At 39.9% G+C, this 23,702-nt stretch overlaps 1 protein-coding gene across 2 annotated transcripts in view; it reads right to left on the bottom strand.

Moving 5' to 3' along the window:
* LOC117263687 (glutamate receptor ionotropic, kainate 5-like) overlaps window positions 1-23,702 on the bottom strand; it is a 417,373-nt gene that overhangs the window by 376,772 nt on the left and 16,899 nt on the right. For both annotated transcript variants that reach the window (XM_033637282.2, XM_033637280.2), the window contains exon 2: window positions 7,874-9,940. The gene's annotated coding sequence lies outside the window, so the exon portion shown is untranslated. The remainder of the gene's footprint in view (window positions 1-7,873; window positions 9,941-23,702) is intronic.

Consider the following 23,702-nt stretch of genomic DNA (forward strand, 5'->3'; position numbering starts at 1 on the left):
AAAAAGTGAGCATAAAACAGCCTGTCTCCAACATGGGAAAGCATTGGAGAAACACTGATTTGTACATGGTACTGCTTTATTTAGTGTTTTCACTGGTTTAAATCAGCAAATCCATTTGTTTTGAAGAGGAGAAGACCTCAGTGGGTAATTCAGCTCCCTGTAAAAACCTTCTGAACATCTAGATCTAAAGCCCGGTATACACTGTGCGATTCAGTGCTGTCCCAGACGAAAGATAACCAAATGTGGCAGTATCTTTGGTTGTGGCTCTAAAACCGTGGCGCTGCGTCACACAGTGGGAGTGGTTGAAGAATGACCGTAGTCATAGTCTTGCGATCGAAGACAGCCTGGGATAAAATGAAATAAAAGCTTTAAGGTGAGCACACATTAGCAGGTGTTAGGCTAGCAGCTCATCTCTGACATGCTGAAAGCATCAGAGAAACACTGATTTGTAACATGAAACTGCTTAATCTTTGTATTTTACTGATTTAAGTCACCTAGTCTGTTTGTTTTGAAGAAGAAGCAGGTAAGTTGACTCCTGGTAAAAACCTCCTAAACTATGAACACTGAAGAAATTCTAACCAGGAGAAGTTTTAGCTGGATGCCACGAAATCCCTCTAAATCTTACACACTGTTCCTTTAAGTAAAGGCTAAATAAAAATAAATAAATTCCAGATAGGGTGTTTAATGGCATTCCTTCTCTATTACCATAGTGACTAAAAGGAAAAATGCAACAAACTACATGTGGATCAGAGGACACAAAAAATGCATTTCAGGTAGACAGCAGCAATAATACGTCCAGATGTATCAGAAGTGCTGGCAATCTTGTGCTCAGGTCTTGACTATAATCACACTGTGAAAATACACACCGATTCATATTCAGTCTGGCTGGTATTTCAGCATTGTGCTGAAACATTTCAGTGCAAACAACACTACTGCATATGGTGATCTCACTACTGTGTGTCTGCACCAAACAGCTCTGCAGAAGTATTGTTTTGGGCACGTTTCCCCAGATCCCATGAAATGTTGTTAGTCTTTTCCCATATGTCTTGTATTTACTAACAAAATCACACTATTCAAAATAAAATACAGTTACACTGGTGCCAAGGTTACTATCACAGCTCCTAACTAAAGAAAAAAAGGCTAATTGTCCACTAGAATCCATTAAAGCTGACATATTGCATCAAGAGCTCTGTGGTTTTATAAACAAGCTGCGCACAGAAACACACAATCCTTCATAATCAACCAATCAAGTCCTGCAGGAGCTCATCTCAACACCCAGCTCGCCCCGATTATTTTAAATCAAAATTCAAATCACACACACACACACACACACACACACTCGCAGTCCATCACCAAGCCTCAAACACACACACATATACACACATGCTGGAATATTTGCTTATATGCACACACACACACATAACCACAGACTCAGGGATGCACCAGCTGAATAAAGCCTTATTGATTCTCTCGTCCTACGCAGGAGCATTACTTCCGAGGCTCGTACTATTATCAGACATAAAAATATGAAAGATTGAATGCGAGGAGTGCGGTGCCTGACCGAACGCCCACGATGACGCATTCTGACACGCGCTGAGGGGAGGAAGAGGAGGAGGAGAAGGAGGGAGATTTAGGATGCAGGAGAGATTCAGCTGAGATTCGGAAGGGAGGACAAAGAGAAAGTGGTGGAGAGGGAGAGGAGGAGGAGGGAGAGAGTGTTGGGAGGAAAAAGCAGGGGATGATGGAGCAGGAGAAGGCGCTGAGAAAAGCTAGAAGAGTAGGATAGGAGAAGAGATCAGGATAAAGGAGCAGAGAAGGGATAGGTTGGCAAAGGTGAGATCAAATACTGTATTGAGCTAGATGAAACACCTTAAGCTCCATTCGAACTGGATTTATGTCTCGAGGAGAGGTGGAGTGAGCTCAGCACACTAACACAACCACATTGACCTATTTAGGAACCAATATGACGACAGCACCAAAAGAAGTTAAGGCCATCAGGAGAGTAGGATCCTGGGAAATCTCATTAAATGTGCTGTAGTAATGTCAGCTGCAGACTCATTTTTGAACCTATATTTGTACATTTTTGGCAAATTGTCTCCATTAAAAGCATAGTGAATTAGCTATTAGTAACTCCTGAGTGCAGTGGACCCATTAATGTACAGACAACTATCACTGGATTACTTTGTAGCTGATGAAAAGTTACAAGTGTGAATTTTTTCAGGCAAGTTCTGAAACACCAGTGATTTCTCAATGGATTTATGGATGTTAATTCTCTATGGACAATCCCAGGTGGGGATGTAATGCACAGCGATATTACAAAGGGATGAACACAAGCTTTTAGAAAGTAAAACATCACAAAATAGCTATGAACAAAGTCCCTGTGTAAGCCCATGCTAACCAACATGGCCTCAACAGCACCTCTAGCTTCACAATTTGCATAGCAGCCAGCTGCCTCCACAAACTCTACACCTCTGTGGCAGATTTAAGCATTCAAACAATTACAGCTTAGCTTAGCATCACGTTAACAGCAAAAACATTAAAGGTAGACACAGTGAAGACAATGCCTACCTGCTCAGGAGAAGACCAGAGGCAAAACAGGGAGTTATAGCCAGCAGAAGTGTATCTATACATATAGAATAAAACTATACTTCCTCATTTAATACAGAGAATTAACAGGAGAGTGTCAAATTTTCACTCTCCACAATGGAATAATATATCTCATTTAAACCTGATTTAAATTGGAAAAATATCCTGTCCCTTTTCAAAATAAAAGTCGAAACAAAAGCAATTAGCAACAACTGGTGGGTATTCAATTAAGGAAGTCTGTGCTTAATTTAAAAAAAAAAAAGCTCAGTTTGACTTAATGTCAGCTTCCACTTAAGACTTAAGCTGTTCCCCTAACACAGGGGTCGGCATCCATTACTATCATAAGAGCCATTTTTTGCTGAAAAAGCTCTCGAATAATCTGCTTAGAACGACAAAACATAGTTAAGCCATATAATGAAGGTAACAGTAAGTCTAAATTTGCCCACCAACACCACTAAGAGTTCCAAATGAGCATCTATTAATACGTTTTACCACAAGGTGGCTACTCTACAGTGGGCTACCCTAAATCTTCAATCAAAAGCCTAGTCCCAATTAAATGCCCAGTCCCTTTTACTAGCCCAGTGTGGCTACACATTTTGACAAATGCCTGCCTCAATTAGACACCTGGTCTGGTTGCTAGGCATTTCATTTTTTTGATACTTCTTTGGATGTATAAAACCGGGTTGTTGGCCACTTCAAATTATGTGTCCATTCCTTGATTACCCAGTAAGTTATTCATATTCCTTTAGTCCATAAGGGTCCTCAGATCAAAATAATCAAAAGGCTTTTTCATAAAACTTAATCCAAGTTGTGAGTATTGTTTTAACAGGATAAGGTGGTGTTGTGTTGGTATGCCCGGTGCTGTAGCTAATCCTCGAGTGACATGACTCACTCTCTCTCTAATGCATTGTCTGTCAGAGTTAGATCAAATGAATGATTCATAGTTGATATGTTATCTGAAGAGTAATTTTAATACAGGTAATATTCATACTGGTTTATTTAAACAATTTGATTGTATTTCCCAATCTGAAATTCAACAGGGAGCAACAGTATTGTGTGAAAGGAATCAAAAGCCTGTCCCATAGAGAAACCTGTTCTAAATATAGGTCTGGGATTTCAGTGATTAAAGCAATTAATAGCCCGGGCTATTAATTGAGGTTTTTATGGTTTTTATGATTGTTTGGTACTTTAACTTTGCAGGGTTGGTGGTAAAATCAAATGACTTTTTTGATCTGGAATCCATGGCTAGCTTAGCTAGGGAGATCCAAGACAAGCCACCACTAGTGAGGTTAAAAATTAAAGGAAAAGGTGATAGGCCGTTTGACGCACATTTAGTTGGTGAAATGGAAAAGCATTTTTTATTTTGTGTATAGGCTACACGTTTTTACACCTGAGAATGTGAGAATCATTCAAGGACTATGACAATGAAATATTGAAATTCAACTTAAAAAAAAATTAGTTATTAATTGTCTTCCAAAGCCACATGGAGCCACTGGAGAGGGGCAAAAAGCTGCATGTGGCTCTGGAGCCACAGGTTTCCTACCCCTGCCCTAACACAGTTCAGTCTCGTCTAATCAGTGTTAACTCTAGCCAGGGTGTAATAAGTTCCCACTGAGCGCACAGAGTCCGCACATGGAGAATACAAGCAGCCCAGAACAGACGACTGTTGAAAAGAGGATATTATGTCGCAAAAGAAAAGGAAAAAAGAGGGCCAGGTTCCTCTCTCCGGTGGAACAAACCATGCTGATGGAGCTCATTGAAGAAGATAAAGCGGTAATCACTAAATGTGGCAATACTTAACAAGGCGAGGGGGATGGCCTGGCAAAAAAATGCAGACAGATTAAATGTGTAAATTATACAAGCTTACAAACAGCAAAACCGTAGCTTTCCAACAAGCACGTGTCAGTAGTCCAATGTTTTCACAGCGAAAAAAAATGATAAAGTTACACTAAAATGATGTATAACAGAGCTTTCATACAGCTTTGCACACACATTACTGTTGGATGGATTACTCCCATATGCAGGCTTGCACCGAAATGCCACGCATATCACATGAAAGCGCAGGAGCAGAGCTTTCCAATGATACCACACACATCATTGTGCTGTCATCCCATCATGCTATAAATACAGATCAATTGTCTACAAAATAAAAACCTGACAAATTTCTTTACAATCCATTATACAGATCTTGTTATCAGTCACTTCATATAGTGAGGAATATCGTATCTTACCACGTCTTAGGCTTGCGTGTGTTTCTGCCTGTCTATCCACATTTGTAGTCCGGCTTTCAAGATGCAAATATCTCCATATTGTCCAGTTGACACTCCATCAAACTTTGTATGACAAGACCAGCCACTTCACCTTTGCGCACCCAGACAACTGTAGCCTAATGCATGCTGACAGGGCCGTAGTCACCATATACATTGAGGGGACACCAATGATGTTAGATGTAAATATTGCATGTTTCTTTCAGATAAAACACATTTTTGACTTGTGAATGAGTCAATGGAATTTCTTGCAATAATGAAAAAATACTGGCAATCATGTCTGCCTGGCACAAACCACATGTTTTGTGTGAAGTGATAGAATGTCCCAGCATCATGGTTCTTATATTGCCAGATTCCAGAGAGTCTCCCCTCTTCATATATGGCAGAATATGTCTTCTTCCAACTTGCTATGCTGCGATACATGTAAAAATGTAAGAATTTAGTAACACGGATTTGTTTTTTTCATTGATATAAAAATTAATATAAAATACAGGCACATAGAAGGACATGGAATGATGGATAAATCTGGATAGCCCAGATTGTCCTGAAAAAAAAAAAGATATAGCATGTGTATGTAGCCTTGATAATGACTGTGATATGAGCTTTAAAGTAAAGGCAGTAAAAATACCCCCAACAAGGCCTAGGACCTGAAGCTTCATGTTGTTAGAGCTTACACAGATTCAGAATAGTCAAACATAGTGTAAATTAATCATGCTGACATGTACAATAAGTCCCTATGTGTTTAGCCACAGTGGCTATTCTAGGAAGCTACTTTCTGTGTTTACCTTCAGTTGGGCTTAGAGACCGGAGCTGGAAATGATTCTTGTATAAAGCATGTTTGTTTGGAAGGCTGTAAGAGGCTCGCACAGCTGGTCCTGAAAGTCTCTGTTTCCCTGAAACTTTACAAAGCAGTTGGTGAGCGCAAAATTTAGCACGACCCATAGAAATATGCCAGGTTGAACTGAACTGGAATTATCCTGTGAGGGACATACAACAGCTGCAATAATCTTTTCCCCCACAGACATGTCTCCACAGCAGGTAAAGACTAAACCTCCTCACCCAGCACTACTTGCACTTCATGCACTCATGTACTTTGAAATGTGAAGCTGCTATGTTTTAATCCAACCACCAGAATAGATGTTGGCATTGTTCATTTCTGCAAACCGCACATACATTTGTATGTTATTATGAAGCAGATACTCTTAAACTTTTTTTTTTTTTTTTGGCTTTCTTAGGACATTCTGGGTGTGAGGGGAGGAGACGGAGAGGATGACATGCAGCAAAGGGCTGCAGGCTGGAATTGAGTCTGTGGCCGCTGCTGCAAGGACATCGCCTTTTATATGGGATGCCTGCTCTACCCAATAAGCCACCCGATGCCTCTATATGTTTATACTTTGTGTTTCAACAACACTGTGGTTAACATGTAGTTAGATTTTTACTTCAGACACCAACGAAAAACAGGCCTTCTTTTGTAGCAGTATGTTATGCTGTTGGTATCAGTTCACGGCGCCACCAAACAACAACATAATTTAAGGACCTGGAAAGTCCCTATAGGGCGGGTGGGAGAGGAGGTGGATGGATACAACAACACCAGACTTTCACCCAGGAGCCTGGTGTTTGCCTCCCATATGAATATTTAGCCAAACCATGATGTTTTTTTAAACATGTGCTTTTGTTGCACAATGAAATAAAAGGTGTTTTGCCAGTGTTGTAAGTTCATTTTGAAAAACACTGTAAGCATCTAACGAGCAGAAACTGTTCTTCTGAACTGAACTGTATTTCCTGTGAAATGGAAGTGTATTTTGACACAATGTACAGGCAGGACATCCCAGAACCTCAACAACAGATGCACCCAGGATACCTAGCAGGTAATATATAGATGTGAAAGTCCACCAATCAAGCAGTGATTTGTGTCAAGTTGGGAGCAAGAATACGCTTTCCATGGTACTATCCTGACCAGAAACAAAGGGATGTCTTGGTAATGAACAGCTGTTTTTTGTGGCAAAGTCCTTGCTGGAAACACAGAGAACCAGTTTAATTGTTTGTTCGTCTAAAACAGTGGTCTGCAGCTTGCCTAGGTGCCACACCATCCACAATCCTCCCAAAGACAACGTCAGCTCATATACTACGTCACTTTAGAAACTTTATGATAGGTATGAAAATGGCAAACGTAACATATCCATGTTATGCAAATATGCACAATGCCAACATTTTCTTCTGATGACAGGATAACTGTTACCCATGTATCCTTGTGCAATCATGTTAGCTAGCTAACGCTAAATCACCGTCTGGCACTTGTCCATAAGTATACAGATGTTCTTGTGAGCCACAACAGATCGTCTTGTAACTTTTCGAGCAAGAGACTCTGAGATAGCGTCGATCTCAAAAACAAACAGGATGTATTTTGAATCTGCCAATAATTATTATTTTGTTAGCTTAATAGTGTATGCACCATAAAAGCATGTTTGTGCATGGTGTTTAAGGCCACCTTACACATTATTGTAGACCCACTTTCATCTGCAAGTAAATTTTTAACAATATATCTAATAGTGGGTCCCTTCTATGTCTGTCTTTCAGATGTCCTTTGCATGAAAATCATCATCAGACTCCTGCTTTAAATGTCAGTTTACATACTAAATAGATATGGTGAAATGTAGCCTCATGCCACACTGCATTCAGTGGGTCTTCACACTCATACAGAGATACAATCCACAGTTGCAACTACTGTATTTGGACTTTAACACTGGCCATTGAGGCAGAGCAAAGGAACTAAAGAAAGTCCAAAGACGCCAGAGATTCACGGCCAGTCAGTCAGGACAACTGCAAAAGTTATCATCATAATCATATCATAAGTGTTTGTCCGTCAGCTGCATCAATCTTTTGTAGACAGAATGGGGGAGACTTCGGGGAGAAAAAAAGGGAGGAGGAAAGAGAGAGGAGGCCCAGAGGCCGCTGAGCTGCTGGAAGAGACTGAGAAAGACTGCTGAAGGGACAGAGAAGAGAAAGACCGAGGTACTCACAGAATGAAGATGACGACACCAGGAGCTGATATCAAAAGATTCCCTCTGATAACAGAAGCCAGTTTAGTCTCAGCAGGGTCCAGGATAGATGGATGGAGGGACTGATGGATGGCGGTGCACAGTATACGATCCACAAGGAGGAGAGCAAACAACTCTGGGGAAAAGACGAATTTTAAAAAGGGAAACTGAAGCTTTAGGGACTGTTGGCAGGAGCCTCGGGGTGTCTGGGACTGAGGAAATAAAGTCTCTGCTGCGTCCTCTCCAGATTTGGTCCCTTGCTGTCTTTCTCCTTTTTATTTCTTTGTCTATCAGTCCCTTTTTATCTCACACTTGATATGGAGATCGTGGAGGCTGCAGGAAAACTTCTAGATAGGACATGTCCACATTGGGAAGAAGAAGACAAATATGGAAAGAGGAATGAGACTTGGGCAAACTGAAGGGGGAAAAAAATGTCCTTCAGATTGAGTAAATCTGTCTGGCCTGGACGGAGGGGAAAGGGATTCTTGTCGCTAAACAAGAACGTGAAAAATTAACATTTGAGGCAGAAAAAGGGCTTTTCCTTCTCGTCTTCCTCTCCCCTATTTCTCTCTCAAGAAGCCTCGCCTGTTTCGACAGGCCTCTCCAAGAAGACAGATCTGGTTTGTGGATGAGACGAAGCAAACACAGGATGGGGGCAGAGACAGACTCATTTACAGACGGACTGAGATAATGGTGTGTATCGGTGGCACCTGCTCGGTCTCCTCTTTCTCCCTCTGTCTGCTTTTCTACCTGACTGCCAAGATCAAGGCATATAATCAAATTCTCTTAATTGGCCCTGATCGTGGCGACCAGCCAAAAGTCTCTCCTCTCTGTCTCTCTCTCTCTCTCTGTGCTTCCCTCCCTCGCTCACCCGCACAATGCGAGGAATGACAATGAGTCCTGGATGGTCAAGACTCGGGGCTCCTACAGTCAACTCCACCTGCTGACTCACAACTAGTTGTTATCTTTGCTGTCTGCTGCCACCCTGATCTCGCCATATCCTCCCCCTGCTCCACCCTCTGCTCCGCCCTCCAATTGATTACCCAGAATGACTGACGGGATCCTTTTTAACTCCTCCGTCTCTGCTTTTGGCACCTTTTCGATCCCTCGCCTCTTTTTCTCACTCTTCTCCTTTTACCCTCTTTGTGTATCTAATCTCTCTTGCTCTCCCTGTGTCTAATCCCCATCTAGATCTGCTGTTGCTAATTGGTTTCAGGTGTCTCTGGCGGCGGTTGTGGTGACGGGATGGAGAGTGTGGGAGGAGGGGGTGGCAAGGGGGGAGATTTCACGCCGCCGTCGCCATTAATTAAAAAGATGATTACTCAGAATACAAAGATTAAAGACGAAAATAGGAAGCGCCGGGGCCGATAATAACCTGGTAGCACTTTATAACTCCTCGCTCAGCTTATCGAGTGTGTGTTTTGTTTCGGTTTGATGAGTGTGTGTGTTCATACATCCAGCAGCTCTCAGCTTGTTAAAAATGGCCGCGTTCAGAGGAAAAGTTTCTGAGAGGCTTCTGCAGGTCGTCCCAGCTACATGGCACAATGAGCCGCATGTCACCTCCTGTGAGACAACATTTTGCAAAACCTTGTAAAAAATTGTAAAACGTCTTTTTTTTTGTTCAGTTTTCACAGGTTACATTACATCCAGTGTGTCAAGGCTTCAGGGTTCTGCTAGTTATTGTATTCTTTGCATCCAATCACCCAAACAGGATCCAGGAGAAGAAAAATCCTTGTTTTTTAAAGTCAAACAAACTCCCAAGTTCCTCTGTGACTCCAAAACCAAGTCCATTAAAAACACCCAGAATCCTTTTCTTCTCTTCTTTTTCTCTCCTCAGTGTCCTCAGTACAGCAGCTGGGGACTGCTGATGCTTTACGCAGGTGTGGTTGCCATGGCACCTCTCAGGAAGGTGACTAGTTGCTGATTGGTCGAGAGTCGGCAGGCGTCCGATGGGATGTTGGGGGTCAGTCAGCGAGGTCACCTGGAGAGCTCACACCTGTGGCATTCTGGGAAATGATATACGTCCCACTGAGGAGGATCTGACAAGATCTGCAATGACAAGAAAACAGTTTCCGTTTATTTAGTTTAAATCTGATTAACATTATTCCTCTGTGAAAACTTTGTAATTCCAATTTTGGAGATGTTTTAACTTCTTAAAACTTAAAAATCATGTCCTTTTAGTCACACACACTTGAATTATGAAACCCTCCTGCAAAAAAAGGACATGTGTAGGTTGAAATTCTTATAGTTTTAGGATTAATGGAAATAATGATTTCAAAAGTGGATGTGGGATTTTTAATGTTTCATAACACATGATGGAAGAAATTCAGAGAGAAGGTTGGCACTGTGAGCAGTGCTCTTAAAAAAGGGAGTTGGTTTACAGTTACAGTTTACATCCATGTCTGTCCAAACTCATATGTAGATATGGGAGCTGACAAAGCTTCAACTATGGATGTTGCTGCAAAGAAGGTAGTGAATGCTTCATACACATCTTCTATCCAGCAGCACAGAAAAGATACAGTTAGCACGTTTTCAAGGTGGACACCCGAGATTAGTGTCAATAATTCAGTATCTGACCAAATGTTTTGCCTTCTGTTCCTAAGATGAATAATGACGATGAATAATAGGGCTAGGTATTAGGGATGGCCAAATGAAGTCTCATGAAGCATTTTCTTCATTTTATGAGCCCACTAGATGGCACTTTTTGTTCAGCAAAAGGTTGAAAGCACACTGAATTGTCATTCTTTGAGCCTCTCTCTACAAACCAAGAGCGCCATCTAGTGGGCTCATAAAATAAAAAAAATACTTCATGAGGCTTCATTTGGCCATCACTACTAGGTATCACCACTGATTTCCTGAATTGATTCGATTTCGATTAACAAGGTCCCAATTCGATTCGATTTCTGTTTCAGTTCGATTTGAAATTGATGTTGATTTGATTGGAGATATTGCAGTTACAACTGAAGTTTTTGCTAAAATATGAAAGAGATTATCTGATAGCTAATACTGTACATTTACTACCAGTGAGATTAACAGGGTTAAAGCTTCACACATCTGTGGGAAGAAGTGAATATTAAACGATCGATCTCAGATTTTATTAATCAATATCAGGTCATTCAAATTAAGATAGATTTGAATTGGATACATTGATTATTTTAAGCCAGCTGTAATAAATAATGGCAAAAAAGTGTTTTGCAAAACATTACAATGTCACAGTGAAGTTGACCTTTGACATTTTGGATATAAAATGTCATCACTTCTTTCTTATTATTCTATTAGACATGTCTGTGACATTTAATCACAATTAGTGGAAGAATTTGTATGTCCAAAAGCATGTTTTCTGAAGTCACAGTGACCTTTGACCACCAAAATCCAATCAGCTCATCCTTAATTCCAAGTGCACATTTGTGCCAACTTTGATGAAATTCCCTCAAAGCGCTCTTGAGATATCACTTTCACAGGAATACATATACATTCACATGTACATGTGGACAGACACCACAAAAATATATGCCTGCAGCCACTGCTAATGCCAGCACGGAGGCAAAAAAACGAGACAGTTAAATTTCTCCAGTCACCTTGAGGCGTCCTGTTCTACATATCTACCAAGTTTAGTGAAAATCCATATGGCGGTTAGGCCTAGATAAGAAATTAGCTCTCTGGCGCCCCCATTTTGTTTGATGGGGTCAATAATGGAGGGGTCCCCTCAGATTATGTGTGGTCATATTCCTACAAAGTTGCGTGTCGATCAGTGAAACCCTTGAGATATTATACACCTTTATGTGATGAGCCACGCCCTCCGCAATATTCATTGCCTTATAGAAGCTCAGTTTTAGTAAGTTTTCCAACTTTTGCCGAGAGGGAACTTTAGATATTGGTCCCTAGATTATGTTCACTGAGTTTCATGCAGATCAGTCAAACTTCCTAGGAAGAGATCGATTTGAAGTGTTATTCAAAAAATTCAAAATGGTGGAAAATCTGTATACCGGAAGTTATGGGTTCTTGAGGCAAATGTGTTCCTCATGAGGAGAGGCACCTCTGTGCAAAGCTTCATGTCTCTACGACATACGGGGCATGAGATATGCCCATTCAAAGTTTGCAATTTCAATCAGTTGCTTTAGCGCCCCCCTTAGGCCAATTGATGTAATATTGCTTCATTCGCATCCTCCCATGACCCTCTACCACTGTGCCAAATTTCACATGGATTGACCAAGTCAGTGAGGAGAAAAACATGGAACAGACACAGACAGAGTTTTTGTCATTATATAGTAAGATAAGATGTAAGTAATGTAACTTAACTGCAACAGCATCATTTACCTTTTCAAGTTATTTTTGTATTGAAAGAGGTAGCAAAAATGTGCTCAATTTAGTGTTAGTGTATATCGCAGTTAGCAATTCATACATTCATTCATTCATTCATTCATTCATTCATTCAGTCATTTATTTTTTAATTCTTTTTTTGGCCCATTCCATATGAGATCACAAGACACTATCATTTTGTAATCATCTTCAGTCTTGCATGTACAAAACCAAACATGCTGAAAAGGAAATTAAATTAAACACAAAAGAAACTAAAACAAATAAAAAAAAAAAAACAACATCATTCCAAACAAACTGTTCACACAAGAAATTACCAAACATTTACATATTCACTCAATTTTTTTCTGCCTGTTTCCAGATAACTGGCTAATTTTCACATTTCAAGTGTGAACAGATCTCTCAGTCTTTGTAAATTTTACATATGTAAAAAATCAAAATTTATTCTTAATCTTCTTACACAAATCATCACACAGTTCACAATTTAAAAAACAGTAGAAAACAAAACTCATCTTTTATGTCATTTAAAAAGCACATTGGACAGATCCGCTTTTCTTTCCATCCAGTTTCAACAGTCGAAGGTAAAATCGATTTTTAGACAAATTATATACAACACAATTCTCTGTACCTTATTTAGTTTTTATCATTATCAAAGTATACAGTTTTTGCTTCACCCATATATCATCAGCTGACTGTCTTTTGTCCTAAACAGACACAAATTCTCTAAACAAACCCAACATTGAGCTTTTCATTATTAAGAAAAGCATCACTAAAAAGCATCGCAGATAAATATTGACCTTGTCAAACTAATTTCAGGCATATCAAGTAACTGATTCCAGTTCTGAGATGTACATATTTCCAATGAGCCTCACGATTACCATCCCATGCCGCCTACTAAATTTTGATGCATATTCACACTCAGAAAATATCTTATGCCACTGTTTTGCATTGATTCACACATAGAGATATTTCTTTTTGATATTGCTTTTTCTTGTTTTTCTTTACTGGTGGATAGAAACCTGATAGAAACTATCTGCAGCCATGGAGACCATCTGGTAGTTTGGAATATGTCCTTCGAACATTACCTGACAAAAACGGGACCAATATCGCATGGCAACAAATAAAAGAAGACGTTGGCCTGCCAGGTGCGTAGCATGATTTGTAAAATATTTCATTAAAAGATGTATGAATGGCTGAACGAGTCATATGCCTGCACTTTCATCAGAAACTAATAAAGATGATGACTGTATTTCACAGGAGTTTTGCAGGCACATCGGTTATGACAGAAATTCCCACACAAGGCATACGGCCTCTAATCCCAGCAGTATAATCCAAAACATATGCTTCAAACAGTTAAGAATATGTTTGAAAAATCATAGCTTTCAAATTTCTACAAACGGTACACATAATAAGAATGGAGCAAATAAATAAACATAAACACTATTTTTTTGGTTTACACTGTAAATGTAATTTGGATTTATTTCAATGCAAATACAACTGTCTCAGAGAGCTGATCTTTGCACATGTTGGGACTGTGAGTATCAGTACTCTTCCCAGTCTTCAATCACTGCAATTTTTTGGTTTTACCTGATATGTGACAACAAACTTTCATAAACACTGTAAGGTGAAACAACACGGCATTAGTAAACTAACACTGGTCACTCACTAAAACCACTTTTCAGCCTTCATGGAACGGGCTCCGTTTTTGTTACCGTGCCTAATTTTGAAGTATTCAGAGCATTTAGACCAAAAATAAATTGGTGTGTAACCTGAAAAAGTGGTTCTCAGCTGGAACCAAAAAATGCAGGTTTTTCTTAACCTGAAGGGTTAGCTGTGATGACGGGTTGGAAGTCAAGTGAGAAAATGTCCAGAGAAAAAAAATTGTGCAGTGCTTTCATTAATAGTTGGTCCATGCTTGCTTTTTCTTTTGGGGGGGAGGGAGGGCAAAAATAAAACTTTATTTATTCATTATTATTATTTATTATTTATTATTAGGTAATCAGTGCAATCAGCGACTTTGCTGTTACTGTTTACTTCTGTTGTGCACTGTGCAACGCCTTCTGTTGACGACACATCCTTGATTATAATGATTCCACTTAAAACTGGTGGAAACGCAGGCTGGTTCACTTGATAGCATCAAGGTTCTAAGAATCCTGAACAATTCCAGCTCAAGAATCACAGATCATTTGGCGGGAAAGGGGTTTAAGACACCTGCCTAGTTCTCCACTGGTTCTCCTCACAGTATAACTTTACCTCTCCTCATCAGCAGATGTTGCTCATCCTTTTTTAATATGTGTTTTCACCCTCATCAGTGTCAAAACAAGTGTTGCGTTCCATATTTATCAGTAATGAACTCCACATGTCGCTGTCACTAAATTACTTTCTACATTTCTCGCACATTAATTCATCTAAAAGTTGCTCTTGGATGTTGTTTTTCAGTTAGTGGGGAAACCAGGCATTTGGGAGATAGAAGATTTCCATCTGACTTGATTAGCTCCTCTCAGCATTTATCACACGTCACTCGGCATAAAAGCCTGTTTAAAATGTTTGTTTCCACACAAGTGAAGAGATTAAAAAGTGATAAATTAGAGAGGAAGAAAAAATCAGAGAGAAGTGATGCAGATAACTTGGTTATTCAGTTGAGATAAAGACAACAACAAAGAGGATTATGGAAATCACAACTTCTTCAAGCTGAAAAAAACAACAAAAATGAAATTAAGTCGACAAGTGCAGACATGACTGGGGTTGATAAAAGCATTGAAATGACAAGAGTAAAAATATGGAGGACAGAAGACGCGTAAACCCAAAAGGAAGACGTCGTCTCAGGAGGAGTGGGAGGAGAAACAAGGTTTTTGTGGAAAAGAGCAACGTGGGAGAGAAAACACATGTTCATGATGAAGAATCAGGAAAATAAGAGAAGAAGAGACGAAGAGTGGGAGGAAAGATTCAAAGAAACAGTTTGTTTTTAACTGGGATCTGAGTGAGCTGCTACTTGTATTACAGACTATGTGGGTTGTAGATGGAGGTAATGTCTACATGAAGAATCACTCTGCTGTTTCCAGGTCCGCTTGCTTTAACTGCAGATTTCTGGTATCTGTGTCACATGGTTTTCCCCATAGTCCCGCCCCTTTTGGAGACTAGCAGAAGCCCTGAATCTATTCATTCCAATGGGAAAAGTGAAGTTGAGTACAGATTACAACTGTTTCCTTTGCCCCACAGTCACTGATGTAAATATTGGTCAACCCTCCTAATTCAAACTTTAATTCAAATTTACATCAGTAAGTCCAAATTTACTTTATTTGAGACATGTCTCTGTTTTGACAACATACTCTCAAGAGACCTAGCAATGACTGACGTGATCTTACACTCTGTTGTTATCAGACATTATGCTAGCAGATAAAAACAAGTGGCGAAATAAGGGACATTAAATCTGTACTGTATATAGTCTTACTGTATACACAACATTTACTTCAGTTCCAAACAAGGTGGGGAGATGCAGAGGAGAGACAACCACACCCACCTTGGGGACGGACACATACTGGGTTTTTTGCGCCCTCAGATTCACTGTTTTCAATGTAGACTCGCGGCAGGCAGGCTCGAACACCAAATGATGCCATCACAGCGTGCATGCATTTCAGAGCGCCTTTTTTTCAGGGTGCAATGGCTGCACCCTGAGCTAAAGTGAGTTTAGCTTTTGGAACACAGCAGCATGCGTTGCATGTCATGTGATGAGGGACAACCAATCACAGCCAACAGACAAAGGATTTCAGGTAAATAGGCTATGATAATGGTGAGGTCGCAACCTCAGACGCAACCTGCCGCCTCACTCTTTAAAGCTGGCACAGGGCATGACCATGCGTTTTCCAGGCAGTTAAAGAGGTGGCATGTGTACAGCCCCTTAGGAGACTGGAAGTGTATACCATTTGCTACCATTGGCACAACTTGTAATGCATCATCAGTTGTTATAGAGTATCTTTGCTTTAACTTAGGGGCCAAGACAAGATGGCCAACCAGTCTAGGTCCATCATCCCCAGTGGTATTGATATCTTTGTAGGATTTTAAACATACTGTAGGATATAATGTATTGTGAAGATAAAATTAGTTCCCGGTGTCAAAATCAAATTTTAGTGTCTGCAAAATTGGTTTGTCTGAAGGTCAAGTTCAGGTTCAAGTTTTGGACTTCCAGGATTTTTAGATATAGTAACTTAACTGCTAAAACAAATGTTTGTAATGTAGATGTCAAATGAAAAAAAATTCAAACCTTAAAAAATCTAAAAATTAAACCTTGCCCAATTTTAGCCAAGTAGCAACCTCTGCAGCTGAAAAATTACAACAACACGAAAATGCCAAAAACTGCAGTTCAGTCACACAACTTACATTTTAAATGTTTATTTCAACAGCAGAACATAGTAAGAGTTTGGCATCTAGACTCTGGCCTCATCGCTCCCCGCAGATATGTTTACACGAGATATTGGGGATGATGATTACATATCCCCCCCTTGCCAAAACCTCCAGTCAGATGCTGGGGTGGAGCTGGGGCTGAAAGAGCAAGCAGTAGTACTGATGCTGGGCAACAGCGGTATTGACAAGGCAAAGGGAGAGCTGAGAAGATTTTGCAGCTTAAATATAGACCTCCATGTTAAAGTGCCCAGCTTTACAGCAGAAATAAACATGTTTTCAGCCAAGTACAAAACCTTTTTCGGTCTCTGTAGCTAATTTCCCTCTTTTTGACAACTGTACAGGGGGTGAATTTTTACATAACTCATCTGTTTACATTTTATTGATGCTTAATGTTACGCACATTCAAGATTCGAGTGACAGTGTCTGAGGCATCTCCACAGCCTATGAGCAGATCCACCCTTCACTCCTCCATAGCTCCACCCTCTTGTCGAAATATGCTTAGTTCTTGTTCTAAAAAAAACATGATGGCGATGGCCAAAATGCTGAACTCCAGCCTTTGAAATGGGCGTCCACAAAGCAATGGGTGACATCATGGTAGCTGTGTCCATTATTTCATATAGCTTTAAGTTATAACTCATATTTTATCTGCAAATCACACAAAACCAACTCACTGAGCTGTGCTTTTATTTCTAATTTAAATAATGATGGTAATAATAATAGCAAAGAAAAATCGTCTCTGCTCAGTGGAGTCATTTCTATTTTGTCTTTTCTCCATCTAAAACCATAACCTTAATTTTGTGTTAACTGGCTTCACAGAAGAGAATTTTGCTGCTACAATCCCAGATTTTTCTTAATGATGAATTTTTTATTTATCGAGTAAATTTAGAAGAACAATGCCAGTTCAGGTTTTATTACTACAAAGAAAATGTGTATATTGTTTTTTGTTTTGTTTTTTTTTTGTTCCAAAGCTGATGTCATACCCAATCTTAAATCAGTATTTTGAGACCTAACAACATTTATATTGGCTACCTTCTTCTATCTGTTGGAGGGAGATTGAGTACCATTTCTTTTTTTGTTGTTTTTTCTTTTTGGGATAGTTTTTGAAAGTCACATCAATAAAGACTTTCTGAGTTGAGCTGAAAAGAGAAAGGACAAAATATTTTGGTCGATTTCAGAATCCTTTCATGCTGCACTACAGGTTTACTTAATGGAAGAATTTGTCTGTCAGGGTGGGAATCAGCTGAGAGGTTCTGCTCTTCAGTGATACAGAACATAGGGGTGACAGTAAAAGTTGTGTTATGTGTATAAAATCCACAGAGAATGTCTAACAGTCATTAACCACAGGCTGACTGTCACTGACAGTAAAAGTGTGCATGTGGCAAATCAGACAAACTTGACACTGGTACATAGCTCAGCCTTGTTTGGGTGTTTCGTAATGCAGTATTGGAGTGAAAACATTGGACCTAGATTCAGATTCTGACATGTTGTCTTTGACACTGTATGCAGTCATGTTTTACATTCAGCCTGAACCAGTAGGCAGTTTGATGGGGGGTAAAGGGGAGATGCCATCTCCCTTGTTTGCAAAATGACAAAAATGTGTCTGTGCCTTGTTAATCTGGCATCCCTCTCCATGCTCCCCAAGGTCACTAATAGGCGGACTGCAGTGTGCGTCAGTCCAGATACGTCTAGACCCGGACATGTTATCACAGAAATACATAAAATGACCACGACCATGATGAATAGTGGTACTGTATGTAATGTGTTTAATTATGTGGTGAAGGTATAGTTCAGTTTAGGCACCAAAAACTACGTGGTTAAGTTCAGAAAAAAATATTTTTTTCAAGTTAAAATAACTTCATTATAAATGAATTCATAAATTCATTATGTTTGGGATGTAAGTACATTGTAAAATGACGCAAGTACATCACCTAACATGACGTGACTATGTAGAGGACGCAAGTAGGGGAGAGTGGCCTTAGATGTAACATGTTACAGTGTAAGACATGTTTTTTCTTGCTACATAAATGTAATCATGTTGACTTGTGACCACTACAGAAGTGAACATATCTGAGAAATATCAACAGGATTTATCCACTCTGCAGGAACTGCAGCTCGAAAACTAGTTTAGTACAAACTAAATGAAAATTAACACCCAGGGATAATTTTCCACTATATAGTTGTTGAGCAAAAATCTATGGCTATTGGCATGTATCAGTTATTATAGCTTTCCAGGGCATCTGCATGTCCTTCAAAAGTCTAAAAATGTCTTAAATTCAATATTATGGATATTAGGCCTTTAAAGTCATTAAATAATCTTAAATTTGACTTTGTGAGGTCTGAATTGCTACAGACCTTTGATCTAATTTAATAAATAAATCTTTCAATTTCTTTTTGAGTCAAGCTCTTCTGCTCCAAAGTAAACAGTTTTGATTGTACAAACCTTTAAACTTACCACTGAACCTAATACTGTCCATCCATCCATTTTCGTAACTGCTTATCCTCTTGGGGGTCGTGCAGGGGCTGGGTACACCCTGGACAGATCACCAGACTATCGCAGGGCTAACACATAGAGACAGACAACCATTCATGGCCAATTTAGAGTCACCAATTAACCTAACCCCAACCTGCATGTCTTTGGACTGTGGGAGGAAGCTGGAGTACCCGGAGAGAATCCTTGCTGACACAGGGAGAACATGCAAACTCCACATGGAAGGGATCCCTCCTAGGATTGAACCAGGAACCCTCTTGCTGTGAGGCAACAGAGGCAACCACCTTTTATACTAGGGTGACCATATTTTGATTTCCAAAAAAGAGGACACTCGGCCCGGCCATGACATAGCCTACTTAAATGATACTCGCAGTTTACTCAAAGATGCCTTATCATTTTAATATATTTAAAATTTATATGTAGGCTATGGATAGAAAATTCAGTTATATTACAAAATAATATCTGTCAAAGACAGAAATTCAGATAGACCCCTATGGATATGGGACACATACACACACTAGAGTGTGGCTACCCGATCTGAGCCCGACGGGTCCCGACGGGTCCCGACAGGTCCCGACGGTAGGCCTACCTGACGGGTTGGGCTGGGTTCGGTCAAAAATGTATAAATTGTATTCGGGCTCGGGTCGGATTCGGTCAGCTTTCAGTGGAAATGTAGTGTAAAAATAAATAAAATCCTATTGTCTGTCCTGTTTATTGCTTGGGCACTGTTATTTAGGTGACAACACCTGAACAGAACACACACACACATTGGCTGTTTGTTTCTACCTCTCCCCTCGCTGGAAGCCTCGGACCTTCCGCCGCCCGCCTCCGCCTTGATTAAACGCTGAAAATAAAATAAAAGAGGGAGACAGGTTTTTCCTGTTTTATCTTATTTTGTTATATTCCTCCCTCTCCACTCGCTGGAAGCCTCGGACCTCCCGCCTCCCGCCTCCCGCCTCCGCCTTGATTAAACGCTGAAAATAAAATAAAAGAGGGAGACAGGTTTTTCCTATTTTATCTTATTTTGTTATATTTCTCCCTCTCCACTGGCTGGAAGCCTCAGACCTCCTGCCTCCCGCTCCCGTCTCAAACACGGAGGTCTCCCTCTCCGCGGAGCACCTACGGCGCATGCCCGGCCTGTTAAATAGCCTGTAACCATAACAACTGTGTGACACAAACTTAGTGCTTTAGTAATTAAATAATGTCAAGATCGGTTCGGTTTCGACATAACAAAACAGAATGACTGTCGGGTTCGGACAGAAATATGCGGCCCGTGCCGCACTCTAACACACACACACACACACACACACACACACACATAAGGAAAACCGGACATTATTATCAATTTATAAACACCCCCAGGACGTTTGGTCAGCCTACTTTATACTGTCTTTTTACTTTATACTTGCACTTACGTGTTGGCAAAATGTAGATTAACCACTCTAATAACCATATTCCTACATAAAGCCTACCTCTGCATTGGACTGCATGTATACTACTTACCTTTATACCTACCTGCAATGTCTGAATAAAAAATGATGAATGATTTGTTAAAAAATTAGTCTTAAATTTGGTTAAAAATCATCTTGAAAAGTCTTAGAAATCATTAAATGTAAGTATTTGACACATTTAGGCACCCTGTTTTCACATGTAATACATGCTAGTTGTGGTCTGTAAGGAACACCAAAATACAGGTGTGTCCGGTGGTTCATTTGTTACATGGGTTACATATTTAACTGCCTAATTTTGTTAGGACAGTTTGATTACTTAACTTGTGTACATATATATATATATATATATATATATATATATATATATATGTATGTATGTATGTATGTGTATGTATATGTATATATATATATACACACATATGTAGTCTTTTATCCGTAGAAGAGATAAAAGACTACTACTAAGACTACCACAACTTGCATGTCGGTTGTCAGTAAAACTTGCAAATATAAGGCGACCGTGTGGTTATAGTATAGACTGTAAAAGCTTCGTGATTTGGGGTGTTGCTTTGTTGACTCTCCAGTGGTGGGTCAGTGTGCAGTTACACACAGGCGTCCCCAAAATGCACTCTGTATCTCGTCAGATGTCATTCAGTTATATTCTAAACTAGATAAGGGTTGCATAGCGTCTTTACAACTTCTATCAATCTAATGTGCCATCACGGAAGGAGGCAAACACGCCAGCTGATGCATTCACTTGCTTGACTGATATATTGTTGATTAGCCATACAATCTTTAATCCATTGTTGTTTTTTAGTCGTGTTACAAACGTGACTCATACTGACTCCAGGGTGAAAGTCCTGTGTTTGTCTGACATCACTGAATTAGGAAATTCATGTGTCCTCCATGTCAAAGGATCTTAATTGACTTTCAGTTGGCATGCCATCGGCTATGGCACATCATTTCAACACTTTACATGCTGGCAGAAAATATCTCTACACAGTTACACCTATGCAGTATTTTACTTTACTGTTGGGCCTTTAATCTTTTAGACCTTCATCGGAGCATATGTGTATGGATGTACGCTCTGACGAAGGTCTAACAGACTGAAAGCTCAACCATAAAGTGAAACACTGCAGAGATGTAACTGTGCATTGATGTTTTCAGGACTTACTGATGTTTGCAGCACCTTGCCAAGACCAAGCTGGGTGGAGCAATGGTTGTTCTGCATCAACACCTTACATGCCACCTTCAAATAATTCATTGTTAAGAGGCTGTGGTCATTTCATGTATTTCTGTGAGACCAGGTTGACCCAAACCTATACCTGCTAAATTTTTGAGAATTATTCAAATTTGACTGGGTTTTTTATTTTAACTGTCACAGCATTGTAAATCATCTCACATGAAGCTACTCAGCCAATCAAATCTGTGCATTCTGATAAGCATTGCAACTCGAGTCAGTTAGATACACATAGGGGATACACATAGGGAGGAAAGACTACAGTCTGAGAAATAAAAGAGTCAGTATGTCTTGTATCAGTGGCTATTTGCGAGGGGATGCTGTCGACTTAAAATGCTAACCTGCCATCCCTTTTCTCCGCCCCCTTAGTAACAGAGAGTTCTGGGGCAGAGGAGTTGTTTAATTGAATATATTAGTCTAGTCTGCCTGACTCATTGATCCTTTTTCTGACTGAGGTTTGTGCAAGTTAGAATCTTTGGCCCTGACCATGGCTCTGAAATATCAGCAACTGTGCTGTGTATTGATAAATCCATGGCGTTGTCCATGCTGCTGAAGTAGCAGATGGATTTGTAATCTAAGTTGTGCCCTTTTGTCATGGATCTATAATATTATTTAAACTACAGCTTTGTTAAAAGTCGCCTACTGGCCTGAACACACCTTTAAAAGCTATTGTAGAGGAAATGGAAGGGTAAAATCAAGGTAAAAATGACATTTAGATATAAAGGTGGTGGTGATAATGCATAAAGAATAACCTACACTGCATTAGAAACCATATTTAATGAACACTACCTTCAAGGTGGCACTTGAAATTCAAGCTGGTACACATGAAGAGAAGAGACTCAAGGTTTCAGTGACTTCAGATCATTTCAACTTCACCTGAAGCTTCCCACATACTGTATAAAGACAGTCTGATGGGCTCTATCATATTCATCCATTAAGTAGTGCTTATGTTGAGAGCCGACCTCTCAAGAACAAACTGTCCGCCAGGTTGTACATTGTGCTACTAGGCTGGTGTGCTGAAGGAGGATTCACTTTCATGTCTCCATAAAAATGATCATTGCCATGACATTAGACAACAGTGTCCTTCAATAAGTAAGTGCATTGTGGCGGGGGGTGTTTTCATACAGAGAGTGGATTCAGATGATTTTGTTTGTTTGATGCAACTCACTCTCTTTTTTACAAGTACGTGGCATAGATGCCAGATGTCACTGTTAATAATAATAATATTCAGAAAGTATGATCAGTTTGCATGTCAGTGGCACTATACATGTTCTCTTTAAAACATTCCTTAAGTTCCATTGTTGGGTATTTTTTGCCTGTTAGTTCCACATTTTCAATACAGTGAATATCTGTACGAGTGGATAGAGCAGAGTGTCATTGTTTCAGAGATTTATCATTGACGGGACATTTATAGCCTTAGTAATATAAAAAAGTAAATACACCAATGGCAAAATAAAAAGTTAAGTTTCATGGATTTGTCATGAAAAGGTGCATCACTCTGGCTGCTAGCAGACATCACTGAAACTACTATCACTGAGGTCTAAATCTCACTAGACCTGTCACAATAATTTGTATTGCATACCATATAATTTGCATGTTCTCCCCATGTTGGCGTTGCTTTTCTCTGGGTCCACTGGCTTCCTCCCACAGTCCAAAGACATGCAGGCTAGGTAAACTGTTGACTCTAAATTGGATGTAGATGTGAATGGTTGTCTGTCTCTATGTGTCAGCCCTGTGATAGTCTGGCGACTTGTCCAAGGTGTACCCTGCCTCTTGCCCAGTGCCAGCTGGGATAGGCTCCAGCCCCCCTTAACAGGATAAGCGGTTATGTATAATGAATGAATCAGTGATTCAGACATTAAAAAAAATATTTATCATATTCTTTAAAAAGTAATTAACACCTGTTAAAACACCTGT

The sequence above is a fragment of the Epinephelus lanceolatus genome, chromosome 16 (assembly GCF_041903045.1).
Source record: "Epinephelus lanceolatus isolate andai-2023 chromosome 16, ASM4190304v1, whole genome shotgun sequence".
Lineage (NCBI taxonomy): Eukaryota > Metazoa > Chordata > Actinopteri > Perciformes > Serranidae > Epinephelus > Epinephelus lanceolatus.